Raw genomic sequence first — 14,067 nt, forward strand, 5'->3', positions numbered from 1 at the left:
GCCTGCTCATTAAAATGAAAGTTGTAAATAAGATGCCTGTAGGAGGCTAGTAACAGATTGTAATTATGCTGCATAAAATAATCATGTAACAGAAGGAAATTAATTTCCCATTTCCCCTCCCATTAGAAGTCAATTCCAAATAATATTTATTTTTCTTAATGAAAATGGCACAAGACAGGTCAGAGTGTCACCAAGTCAAAATTCCAGTTTTACTTATCCCTTTACATTTTATACTTTTTGCATCTGAAATCTTGAAGAGGCCTACATTATATATTTAAGGCGGATGAAAAATAATGTAAGTGGAGGTGTTCCTTTCTGCATCAGCTCCAGGCACTCAATTATTGTCAAAAACACAAAATAGGTATTTTGTAAACAAATTTACCTAATGTACATAATTTATGGGAAACTTCACCAAATATCCAGCAAAGCAAGTAAGCTTGCTGATCTATGCTGTTACAATATAAAAATGTACTGGGCTGATCCCAAGCCTATCACAATCTGTTCTGCAGTCTCTGTTTAACAACTACTTTAATAGCTTTGGATACACTAACCTGTTTTCTTTCCAAACCAAGTAGATTTGCTGGGCTTTTTTTTTAAAAAAACAGCTAATTAGGCTTAGACATTCCTAAGACTTAGACATTCACATACATTGTTCTAATATAAACTAATTTTGCACAGCTGAGATCTATGCAGTAACTTCTCTCAGGCTCTCTTATTGATAGAGTGCACTACATCAAAGACAAATTCCCAGAAATGTGATTTAGTGCCTTGTATTGCTCAAGCGTCTTGTAAAGTCTATCTAGTTTTCAGCAGGAGGTCTCTGTGGTTTCCTTATTTCTGTCCAGAAGGATACAGCATTGTGCCATACCAGCCTGTGCTCTGTTCCATTTATACGAGGGTCTAAACTGGTTTCTAACCTCTTGATGGAAATAAGCTCTGATTACTTTGACCTTGGAAGGTCTTCTGCTGATTAGAGAGCAACAGGGTGAGAAAGTGTAGGAAGTTAGCACCTACCCTTCTCCTAGAAGAATGAAATATTCTAGGAAATATTAAAAAGGTAGAATATTATATTTCCCTGGATGAGAAATGGAGAAACATGTTTTTTTTTTAGGCAGGAAGCAGACTCACTCTTAATAGCCCCCACCCTCCTCAATAGCCCACAGCAGTTATCAGCATTTAAGAGATAACGAGATGGCTAGGTCTATTCATAAGCAAATGCCCTCACCCAAGCAAAGTTGGGTGCAAAATTAGGATTAACCCTCAGCCATAATAGAAATTGCTCAAAACTCTCTTCATTACATCATCACCCAGCAAGATTCAACCAAGCCTGGGACTGATGACAACCTACAAAGTTACCCCTGCATAGCCCCATGGGAATCTGATAACCAATCAGGATACCTGCCCTTACACAGGAATAGAAAGCTCTAAGGTGGGGCCCAAGAGAAGGTATATCTCTCTATCTCTCTATCTCTCTATCTCTCTATCTCTCTATCTATCTATCTATCTATCTATCTATCTATCTATCTATCTATCTATCTTCCATGTGCTCATTTTGCCCAGGACCCCAAAAAAACCCCATGTGATCCTGTCCACCATTAAACCATCTTTCCAAGCAGTCTCCATGTTTCCAGTGTCTTTCTCCCCATTTGGAACTGAACCCAGATGAACATTTCTTCCAACAATAGGCTTTTACAACTGTTTTCAGATCTACCAGAAAAAATAAATAAATTAAGAATGTCAGCAGGATGATAAGAGGTAACACTAAATACAAGACATAATACCTGAGATGAGGAACCATCAGTGGTGGGTTTCTCCCGGTTCTGTCCGGTTCTATAGAACCGTTAGTAAAACCGGCAGGAGGCTCTGCCTGCCCATCCCAATGTCATCAAGGGTGATCTGCGTATGTACAGAAGTGTGTGCTCATGCACATGTGCTCCCGTTACAAGCTGGTAGTAAAGGTAAGTAGAACCCACCCCTGGGGACCATGTCCTCCAAGCCTGGGGAAAGAAATGTTTTGCAATATTTTTGCCCAGTGGAACAGGGGACGAACCTTATTTGAACTGTAATGGGATATTCAGAGAGAAAAATCAGCAGCAATCCTCCCTTTACACTTTTTCAGAAAGGCTTTATGTTTAGCAAGATAACAGGAAAATAGAACTAATTTTTCCACAGTGAAATTAATAGGCAACCTCACAGATACATTATTTGCCAGGTGCACAATTATTTTGAAAATATGCTTGGCTATTGCTATTTATTTCTCTGACCCATGGAGTATAACACCCTAAACAACAGAAAAACTGTGCAAAATAGGGAGGGAGGCCAGTCTCTCTTCTTGGATTCAGTGTTATCTACCTTTTGAGTAAGATTTTTTTTTTTTTAAAAAAATATTTTTATTTCAGTTTCTGCCTTGGAGGTTTTCTGTTCAGTTTTTAAAATGAAGCCATAATAGCAAGGATAGGACACATAACAGAACAACAGACTAACGTGACATCTAATGTTCCATTAACAATAGCAGATTAGTTTTGTTAAAAATAACATGAATGCTAATTTCAAGATCATTAGTGAGAAAAGACAAATTTTAAATTAGCACCAGTGTTAAGATTGTAGAAGTGGTATATTTTCGTGCTCTGACATGGTTCTGAAGTCCTGTTATTTATTTTCACGATTATTTTAGTGCTTTGGAATTTATTTTGTAAATAAAGAAGGTGAAGAGCCAGAGGATCAAATGGATTCTATGGGGCATCTTATTCTTTGTCATCCCACCATTCACTTCCTTTTTCTCTATTATCAGATACCATTGTTGGCAGGCAGGCATCAAATCCATTGAGCTCAGAATGTCAAGTTGAAGGAGATGCTCATCCATGTCCTTCAGCACTGGGGTGAGTTCTAAGCTAACTAACTAACTAACTAACTAACTAACTAACTAACTAACTTGTCTTTGTCTCTGTTTACAGTTTTATGTGCCTGTTTGGTTCTGTGGCCTCGGTCTAGACTGACCAAATGTCTGGACATCCTTCTACTTCTGCTGGCTGGAAGACATTTCGTCCCTTTTGGGGACTGTTCTTCTTTTGATTCCTGACATCTGGTGGGATATGATTTGGACACTAGGGCTCACCTATCTTTTAAACCCGGAGCAATCACAGCTGTCTTTAGAAGAGCATTTGACGGTCGTGACTGGGAGGATTTTTCATCAGGTTCGCCTGATTCGCCAGTTGCATCCCTTTCTGGATCAGAACTCGTTACGCACGGTCACTCATGCCCTCGTCACTTCCTGCCTGGACTACTGCAATGCTCTCTACATGGGGTTCCCCTTGAGGAGCACCTGGAGGCTCCAACTGGGGCAGAGTGCGGCCGCGCTCTGGTTATGGGTGCGACATGGCATTCCCATGTAACACCTCTCCTGCGTGAGCTGCACTGGCTCCCGGTGGTCTTCCGGGTGCACTTCAAGGTCTTGGTTACCACCTTTAGAGCGCTCCATGGCTTAGGACCTGGTTATCTATGAGACCGCCTTCTACCACCAGTAGCCTCCCACCAGCCGGTACGCTCTCATAGAGAGGGGCTCCTCCGGGTGCCATCGGCCAAACAATGTCTACTGGCGGCCCCCAGGGGAAGAGCCTTCTCTGTGGGGGCACCTACTATCTGGAATGAGCTCCTCCTGGAGATACGGAGGATCCCTGATCTACGCACCTTCCGCCGCACTCTTAAAACCTTTTTATTCCATCAGACTGGCCTGGCTTAATTTTTCCCCCTTTTCTCTTTTAAAATACAAATTTTAATTTGTTTTTAATTTATTGGGGTGTTTTAAATCTGTCTTCGGCCAAATTGCTTAATTCGGTTTTATTCTGTTTTTAAATTTTGTATTTATGTGTTTTATCTTGTGGCTGTTCACCGTCCTGAGTCCTTCGGGAGTAGGGCGGTATACAAATCAAATAAACTATAACTAACTATAACTATAACTATAGTTGGCAGCAAAGAAAAACAGAATCCTCTGATTCTTTACTGACACCTTCTAGATTAGTAGAATCTCTAATTGCTTAGTTCATTTATTTGTTTCATGTTTCATCATTCCTATTAAATTCAAGAAAATAAATTAATGTCAAGGAAAGAATATAGAAATTATTTTATGAGAACTGGAATCTATTAACTTTTCAAATGCATGTTGTAATCCAAATTGATCAACAATGAAGCCAACTTTCTATTGAAAAACTGACAATAATTATGCAGAAAATTGTAACATTTTCTCTTTGCTAACACTGAATAAATTAAATGTAAATTATTATTTTTGAATAATTTGTGTGCCACATAGTGCTTTCTGACTTGAAAAAAAGGGCACCAGGTAGTCTAGCCTGCATCAGAAAATGAGTTAATATCTTTTCTGAGATTCACTTTGTGAAGTTCCCAAGATACACTTTGTCCAAGTAGAGTAAGAAGTTTCTTCTTTACCAAAGCCTCAAGCAATGGGATATCTGAGTCTCTCTCACTGCTCACCGGAGATCACATTTGTAAACTTGTCTCTAGGAATAATTCCCAGGAGTTTGCTGCCATCAATCACAGCAAATGACAATTTCTCGGTTTCGGCCATCTCATAAATCTGCCACATGTTTTAATATGTCAGTTATACATGTCATGATATGAACCCTTCTGTCTGACTTGAATCTCTGGACCTAAAGACTTCTGGGTATGATTAATGAGAGATAGCAGACAAAGGCATGACAGAGTAAACTTGTATTAAGGTTGGAAGTGTTAAGCACATTAGTTGAAAATAGAGTGTGCTGGTGATGCAACCTTCTCTTTCAATGTCTCCTTTTTTCCAGTCTTAAATTCAGCTCTTTTAAAATAAACTGCTGAGTGAAGGAAGGTTTCAAAGATCCATTTAAATATGATTACTATGAAATCCATCAATAATTCGTTAGAACTGGAGCTGCTTTGAAAAAAAAAAAACTAGTGTGGGGATTTTTTTCTTCTCACCTGATGGATATTGATATTCAATAACTTTACATTAAAGTCAAATTATATTTTACATTTGGTATAAATAACCAACAGCCGATGAGATGCTTCATCTGACAGAGACTTTCCATTGTACCTATGGCCTCTTTCCATAGGATTTGCTGTGTTTCTCTATGCAAAACTAAACTTTAGTTCCCATTGCTATAGTTTAGTCATTGACTTGCTTGTGATGAATGGAGGCAGGCAAATACTTAAGCAAATTCCAATTCCAAAAGAGAATTTCCCTTCACTCTTTCCTTAAATAAAAAAAAGAACTATATGGCTAGACTCTAATAATGAATAAGGCTCTAATAAACTTCTATAATAGAATATCTGGATCTAGTTCTAGATTTCTGGATTTGATGATAATTTCTGGTTCCTGATTTACAACAGCAATAACATTTCTTCTCCACCAGCCCTAAATTCTGTGCAGTAGTTATGCTTTCTGTTCTGTAATAACTCACTGAAGTTTGAAACTTAGTTGCGCAGATTACTTTGGGGAATGTATGCTTCATGAATGTTATAAACATGCTCCCGAAGAGAAAGAGTTGAGGTTTTTTTCATCAAATCTAAATGAATTTCTAGCTGGGAACATCCCTTTTCCACCTGCTACTACTGAGACCTGCTCAGTTTTTGTTTTTAAAGAGGGGAACAGGAGAGAAACTGAAAGAAAGTATGTTGAAAGCCAGGACAGAGAAAGGAGAAAGGGGGAAAAGAACAGGGAGGAAAGAAAAAAAAATCAGATTTAAAATTTATGGATAGAAACAGTAAAGATAAATGGACAGAGGAAGTAAGACAAGGAGTAGATATAAATAGGAAAATTTGGAATGTCAGAAACAAGAACCAGTAGACTGAGGGACTGCTAGAAACTAAAGGTGGAAGAAAGGTGGAAGAAATGCATAGGAGCTTGTTTCAAGAAAATAGCTGAGCCAGGATGAAGAGGGGGCGGAAATTCCGTTGTCTTTCATGATTGTCTTTTCTCATAAAGGGTGCCTAATAGTGCATCAAGTCAAGAATAAAAAAAAAATTACATTAAGATCAAACCACGTAATAGTTAGCAAGAGTCCTCATTTATTTGCTTCCATCTAAGTCAGAACATTTTACATTTGGGATAGAACACATTCTAAAATACAATTTTAACTCTCATTGCTATATTTATAATATTGTTTATTACAACGTAAGAAAAACCCTTTATCCTTACTTTATCTGATGTTGATTCATCCAAGGATAAAAGGAGAATTAAATGAACATTGTGATGAATGAAATAAAACTAATTTATTACTATAGTGGCTTCTTACAGACAACAAAGTTTAATGCCAATTTATTTAATGCTCTCAATATGTTAGACAATGCTTACATTTCTTAATATTGGGTAGGTCCATCTCTAACATATTTCCACAACAGTATAATTTATTTATTGCACATTATTAATTTTTCATTTTTACTTTCCTAGTTACATTTCTAATTTTCAACCAAACTCCATTTCTAATTTAAGTAAAAAATCTATTAATTTAACCTTCCTGCCTTCCAATCAAAATGGAAAGAAGCGATTTTAAAAGGATACTTTCACAGTGCTTTTTACTGCTGCTTTGTGCAGTTGCTACTCCTGTTTTGTCAGGTTACTATTCTCCTACGAGGAAAAAAAAGCTAGAACTTCTCTTGCTAAGTCGGCCAAAAGTAGTCTCAGTAGTTCGTCTTTAGGTTCCTAATTTTCTCGCTTCGTGGAAAGATGCTAATTATAATGATGGCTAATTCCTCTTGGAAAGTCTATAAAGGACCAGATATAAAGATTTTCTCTGACATCTTAGAGGTGAGAAAGAAGCAAGTTCCAGCCCCATGTGTCTGGCAGGGAATTAAGTACTGTGTGTCTATAAAAGAAAAAGAAATGATTTCAAGGATGTTGAGAATTATTTGACCGAAAGGTGGGTTACACATTTTCAAAGAAATTTGAGGCATATTTCTATACCATTGTGAAGATTTAAAGAAAGGAACTGATTCAAAAGGAATCTGATCATTTCCCTGCTTTGGATCAAATCTCTGCAGTCATCAAAAGCATCAAAATGAAGCAGGTGGCTCTGAATGACTTCAGAGAGCTTCTAAGGTGCTTCTCAGATCTGCAGCTTCTAGCTTTGAAGAACCTTAAATGTTGCAGTTGTTCTTAATTGTGCAGAAAGCAAGTTCAAAGGGTCTATGAAAGAGGGGCAAATGACATCACAATGGAAGCTCTGTCTCTTTTGTGCATGCCTCCTGATATCACTCAGCTGCAAAAGAAGTGGAACTTGCATTGGTTGCTTTTGTCATTTTAATGAAAGCTTCAGATCTTGCAGACACCTCTAAATGGGCGATCTGGTACCAACATTAGTTTTTATCTTCTTTGCAAATGCTGCCCATCAGAGAGTTTGCAGAAGGATTGCTCTGCCTTTTGTGTCTATTTGCTAATTTTGTAGTAGTTTTCCTAGGAATGAGAATGAGATATTCTGCTGCTATTTAAAGCAACATTAGTTTACACTCTCTTCTGTGATCCTTTAGTTTTCCTAATTTAATATTCTTTTGTCTATAACCTTCCTTATCTTTGTCTTGCTTAGAGCATAGTCTCTTTATCAAGTCAGTTTATTGTTCTTCAGGCCTTTTCAGTCCCTGGTTATAGCTCCTTTCACCCCCTTTCATTTTCCCCATCTTAAAAATAAATAAAGCTGTTTTCTTTCCCTGAGTTATATATCTCTATTTTACAATGCTTGTGTGAAACATCCTCAGTTTTGAATGTTTCTGAGATAGTGGGCTTTTATATTAGATTGCAGTTTATAATTCCAAATATTTGTTTATATCCTAGTCTACTATGTAGGGAACACTAAGAACACACATTTCTCAAATATTGGTTTTTCAAAAAATGTTGCACAAGAAGTATGTAACATGTTACTCCCAGAAGAAGCTAATCTCTCCAATGAGCCCTGCCAATAAGTTTTCCAGTTTAAAGGGGAAAGGGGGGGGGGGAGTGTCAGCTAGTGAGTGTTTTGATCTCTAATTTGATCAAAATAGGACTTTCCCTGCATTGCTTTAACACAATGTTGCTATAAGGCTTTTTGCTGAAAAATGTAGAGCAGTGTTTCTCAACCTTGGTAGCTTGAAGATGGGTGGACTTCAACTCCCAGAATCCCCCAGCCAGCAGCGCTTCCAAGGTTGAGAAACACTAATGTAGAAGCTACTTGCTACATTTCCCTCATCCCTGCTCTCCCTGCTTTAAAAGAGGTACAGCAAGGCTATTCATAAAGATAATTATGGTGAAGCTATCTGATTAAAACATTGCAAAGTTAATGACCCATAAAGGGTCAACTATCCTGCTATTTTCTTCCCATTTTCAGGGGGAAAAGGGCATCTATATATTTTTCTATCTTTCTCTGTTCCCATTTATGGTAAGCTCTTTTATCAAATCATATCTGGAATTGGTTTGAATCAATTCTTTAAAGCTTTTGAATGTTGGAAGTTAAATTCAGATTGAATCTTGACACCTTTGACTTCTGATCCTGAATCTAAATCAAACCTGAGCTGATTCACCTACATTTAATCAGAATACTTTTACTTTTAGAAGCAGATTGGCTTCATACACAGTTAGCTATTCTATGCACCCTTCTGAGAGTCCTATAGGGCAAGAACAGAATGATTAAAAACAGAATTAGAGCAGTCAGAATAAAGGATTATTCATTGACTAGATAGGATAGGATACAGCAATCTGATTTTAAAATAAGCATTTCCAAGAACAAAGAAGCTTCCTTTTCAAACCCACACATTTAAAAATCTGGATGATTAATAATGGCTTTCATCCAATTAAAATCCAAATGACACAGAGATAGACTGAGCTGAGTTGCCAAAGTTCAGTTCAGATCAAATAAACGGCATTAAAAATATCTCCAAAGTGCCCAGGTTCTGGAATCAATCCAGGAAAAACAAATTTGAGAGTTCCATCATATTAATTTGGAGCAATTGCTTGAATGAGATTGTATGAAAAAATGAGCTGATAGTGGCTGTAGCAGCTGGCACAGAAAGTCAAAATTGACCAAAGTTAACCTTGTAATCTGCCAAACAATAAATGTACCAAGGGTTGGTCAACATCCTATGGACCATCATTATGGACCATGCTTCATATTAACTGAGTAATACACAGAGATCAGATTTTATATTTTTGGCTTCCTCAATTTGGATGAGAATTGTGGGAGCTGTAATTCAGGGCAAAAAGTTAATCCACCACCAGATCTGAAGTGATCCAACTCTTATTGTTAGTCATAAAGAGTCCTAATCATCATGTAGATTCTTATGAGATAGATCCAGTCATATCTGTAATTTATAATGTTGATGATCAGGACTTCTCACAATTGATGTTGCACATATATGCTGAATTTATGAAAATGTTTCATGCTAGGATACATGCTCTGGTGCCACATTGGATAAACTACTACTATTTCCAAAAGGGACTATTGATCTAACTCTAGGATCTTTCCTCCTTGTTCTTGCTACCTGGCCATCTCTTCTAAAGCATTAGAGGACAACCTTTTGATGGCTAAACCCATGCTGAAGTACTTTTGCACTACAGGGGTCAAATCCAATTCTTCTACTACAATCACAAATGACAAAGATCAGATAATAAAATTTTAAATGTAAATTACAAAACAAAAATTAGAAATAGTTGGGGGAGGGAGTCAGCTGACATTATGCCTTCACTACTGGATGGCAAATAGGTGGCCACTCTCTTTCTTATATCTTGATTAGTGTCTGATAATAATAGTTAAACATATGATTAATCTGTTTTGCCTGGAAATTGCTGGAGAATTGGTACTATATGGGACTTTCAGAGATATCTATAGGAATTGCAGTAAAAGAGGACATGCTTGATTGTTTCTATTCCTCCAGAATTCTGTGGACATAGTCTTTCATGAATAGGTGTTTTATTACATCTGCCAAACAGAAGGGCAGAAGGCAATATATTATGTCTAGTTCAAAATAATTCTTTCCTTAGGCTAAGAAGGTTAACATAATCAAATAATCTGCAGATTTCCAGGTGTTCATGGTGATGAGCATTCTGTAGCACCATGTTAGGTAGTTAGTTGATTTGTAATTCTGCATCCTCCAGCCTTTGATATATATTCATTTTGACTTGATCATAACCAGAAGAGATAAACTATTCTTTAGATAGGACAATATTGGCTAATTTATGTTCTACTGTCAAAATTGATAGAGAAGCATAATCAATTGTTAAAGTCAATGGTGCTAGTCTATTGGAAAAAAACCCAGAAGTTTCAACCAATAACTCAAAACTGCCTTCCAAGCCCTATGTTCAATTTTGACCATCTGTATTTCAAGGTTGATAGGGTTGCATTAGAGATTATTTTTGGTGTAGCAGGATCTCAAAAATTCAGTTTGTATGACTCTGTGATGTTCTTCTTAACAAATAGGTGAACCTGTGCTTCATATAAAGTTCTGGGCCAAAGTTTTGGCCTCAAAGAGTTGAAGGACTTCAAGGACACACTCTCATTCTCTCACAGAAGAATCTTCTAATGGGCAATGAGGATCCAACTGCTGTTTCATTTATATGTTCATGGTGGTTTTCCAGGATCATGAGGTATGGAATATTTTCCCATTGTATTTGAAGGAGTACACTTGTTCTATGTGGGTTCCATCTGGCATCCATGAATGTGACTTTGCCTTATGGGCACAAACCATTATTTTGTACTTCTGAAGGTTAATGTTTAGTTTATGGGCACAAAAGCATGTATAATAGCATTCAACAATCTTCTGACAAGAATCTGAGAATTAGAGATGACAGGAGAGTCATCAGCATATAGAATTAGGGTAACATCAATAATCTTCAATATGCTGATGATACAACTCCCCTCTCAGAAACCAAAGAAGACCTGAAACATCTGATCAACAAAATCAAAGAAGAAAGTGAGAGTTTTGATCACTTCCTGAACATTAATAAGACCAAGCTCATGACCACTGAAAGAAAGAAACATCAAAACATAGAAATTGGTGGTGAAGAGATAGAATGTGTGGAAAAATTAAGTTTCCTAGGATCTCAGATAGCTCAAAGTGATGAATGCAGTACAGAAGTAAAATGTTGGATTGCACTGGGTGACACAGCAATGATGAACATGAACTGAATATGCAAAAGCAAGGACATCAGCCTGGCAACCAAATGTAGGTTAGTTTGCTCTATTGTGTTCCTGTTGCTATCTACTGTATTTTTTGGAGTATAAGACACACCTTTTTCCCCCCTAAAAGGGGGTGAAAATTTAGGTGCCTCTTATACGCTGAATGTAGCCCCGCCCACCCACTGGCCCCCACCCTTTGGCCTCTGCCTTGCAGCAGTTACCTCTTTGCAAGCATACAGCAAGAAAAAACAGCTCCTTTCAGCTTCAACACAGCCTAATTAGCACTAGCTGATTGGATCGGCCTCCCGACTCTCAGCTGATTTGCTCTCAGCTGATTTGCACACGGCTCTGCTGCTTGCTACAAAGCGGTAAATTGCTGGAGGATATTTTTTTTTCCCTGTGCTAATCAAGCTATGCTGAAAATGAAAATGAAGTAAAGCAGGCTGTTTCCTGTTTGCTACAACGAGGCAAAATTGCTCAGAAGCAGAGGGAGATTTCTTTTTCTTCTTTTCCTCACCAAAAAAGGTAGGTGCGTCTTATACTCCGAAAAATATGGTATGTCTGTGAAAGTTCCTATAGCTACCTATGTCTGTGAAAGGAAAAAAATCAACTAGTTTGAGCTGTGGTGCTAGAGAAACCTCCTATATATTCCTTCGATAGCAAACGTGACTAACAAGCAAGTACTGGAAAACATAAAACCAGACATGTCATTAGAAGGCAAAATCACAAAACTGTGTGTCACTTACTTTGGTTATGTCATGCTGAGAATTCACTGGAGAAAGCAATTACATTTGGAAGAGTTAATGATAAAAGGAAACCAGGCCATCAAAGTGTCCGTGGTGGCTGGATGCTATCGAAGCTGACAACAGCCAGAGTATTGAAAAACTCAATGAAATAGTGCAAGGTTGGAAGGTATGAGAGACCTGGCCCATAGAATCGTGAAGAGTTGGACTTGACTGAACAAATAACATCATCATCATCATCATCATCATCATCATCATCATCATCATCGAGCATGGGCAACAAGGGAATATAAGGTTCTCACTGTATCCTTGATTGAAAGTTGGATACTATGGGTATTAAAATACATCCTTCTTTGACAATTTTTAAAGGGTGTATTTCATGTTCCTTGTAAGCATCTTACATGAAGTGAGATTTTGGTATACAGCTTCTGAATTAGAAATAACAGTCATCTGTTGATGTTGGTACTTCAAAGTTTTCCCATTAACAGGGTTTGATATATTGAATCAAACATTGAAGAAGCCAAGAAAAGAAGTCAAGAAATGCCCCCTATAAGGGAAATGTATATTTATAAATGTATTTCTCCATTATATGGTGCAGCACAAATACTTGATATACTATACAGTGTGTTACATGAAATTCAGCTTGTTCTAGTCTAGCCAGTCCTGTAATTTCTGATTTTAATGCCTACTCCAGAGTTTGCCTATGACACTCAATATGCTAACAGGCATGCAGATAATCCTTGGTTAATGACCACTTATTAAATGACCATTCAAAGTTATGACAATGCTGAATAAATGGTACTTATGAACATCCTTGAAATTCTGGCTGTCCCAGTGCAGTGGTGGGATTCAAATTTTTTTACTATTGGTTCTGTGGGTGTGGCTTGGTGGGTGTGGCTTGGTAGGCATGGCAGGGGAAGGATACTGTAAAATCTCCATTCCCATCCCACTCCAGGGGAAGGTTACTGTAAAATCCCCATTTCCTCCAGATCAGCTGGAAATTGGGAGGCAGAGAATAGATGGGGGCGTGGCCAGTCAGAGGTGGTATTTACTGGTTCTCCAGAACTGGTCAGAACCTGCTGAATACCACCTCTGCCCCAGTGGTCATGTGATCAGGATCTGGACACATGGTGTCTGGCTTGAACTTGCAAGAGTTGCAGCATCCCTCAGTCATGTGATTGCCATTTGTGACTTTCCTTGCCAGCTTCCCACAAGCAAAGTTAATAGGAAAGCTGGCAGAGAAGGCCACAGGTTGTTCTAGTAACCTCCTACATGCCACATCAGCTATTCAACCCCATCCCATCCCACCCCATCCAACCATCCTTGCTCTACATTACACTAGCCCCTACACAACTTTGCATGCCCTTTCTCATCTGGTAGCAGCTAACCCATGTTCCAGCATGCTTGTACTGTACTGGCTCCTCGTGCATCCCCCCCATGCCCTCCGCACCAACAGCAGCCGTTTATCTGCTGGCCTGCTTGTGAGTTGCCTGGGATTTGCAAACTTCTGTGCTGAAGAGGTTACAGAAAAAATGTTTTTAAAAGAAAAAAAAGCCTCTGCCGATCAGGCAACTCAGCTGGGATCATCAGAGGCTTTTAAAAGAAAAAAAAAAGCCTCTGCCGATCAGGCAACTCGTCAGAAGCTTTTAAAAGCATTTTTTTACAACCTCTTTGGCCGAGGTTGTAAACCATTTAAAAATGGTTTTAAAAGTTAAAAAAAAAAAGTTGGCCATGCCCACCCAGTCACATTACTCCCTACCAAGCCATGCCCACAGAACCGGTAGTAACAAATTTTACATTTCACCACTGCATTACACGCAGATGCACAGATGCACAGATGCCTCCTTTCGTTATTAAGCATACTGCAAAACAAAAAGCTTGGCTAGGTGGCTCAGTGGCTAAGACGCTGAGCTTGTCGACCAGAAAGGTTGGCAGTTCGGCGGTTCGAATCCCTAGTATAGGTCTCCTGCGTGAGCAGGGGGTTGGACTAGATGACCTCCAAGGTACCTTCCAATTCTGTTACTGTTCTGTTATGTTAACTGAGGTGCTCCAGGCTCTCAACCTTATACTTTTGAAACAGCCAAGTTTTGTTCCCAAGTGCAATACTTGTATGGAAGGATGGCTTTTAGATTGGAATATTTTGAGTTCAAAAAAATATGGATATCTCTAGAAGCTTGTGAATAATTAAAATGGGA

This window comes from Pituophis catenifer, unplaced genomic scaffold (assembly GCF_029215685.1).
Source record: "Pituophis catenifer annectens isolate HBS135680 unplaced genomic scaffold, rPitCat1.0.hap2 SCAF_1, whole genome shotgun sequence".
NCBI lineage: Eukaryota > Metazoa > Chordata > Lepidosauria > Squamata > Colubridae > Pituophis > Pituophis catenifer.